Genomic DNA, 344 nt, shown 5'->3' with positions numbered 1-344 from the left:
AAAACAGAGAAATGATTTACTTGGAGACCAGAGAGAAATGACTTACTTGGAGAACACAGAGAAATGACTTACTTGGAGACCAGAGAGAAATGACTAATTTGGAGAACACAGAGAAATGACTAACTTGGAGATCACAGAGAAATGACTTACTTGGAGAACACAGAGAAATGACTTACNACTTGGAGACCACAGAGAAATGACTTACTTGGAGAACACAGAGAAATGACTAACTTGGAGACCACAGAGAAATGACTTACTTGGAGACCACAGAGAAATGACTTACTTGGAGACTAGAGAGAAATGAATAACTTGGAGAACACAGAGAAATGACTAACTTGGAGACG

The sequence above is a fragment of the Mizuhopecten yessoensis genome, unplaced genomic scaffold, assembly GCF_002113885.1.
Source record: "Mizuhopecten yessoensis strain PY_sf001 unplaced genomic scaffold, ASM211388v2 scaffold5565, whole genome shotgun sequence".
Lineage (NCBI taxonomy): Eukaryota > Metazoa > Mollusca > Bivalvia > Pectinida > Pectinidae > Mizuhopecten > Mizuhopecten yessoensis.
This window is presented reverse-complemented; position numbering follows the sequence as displayed.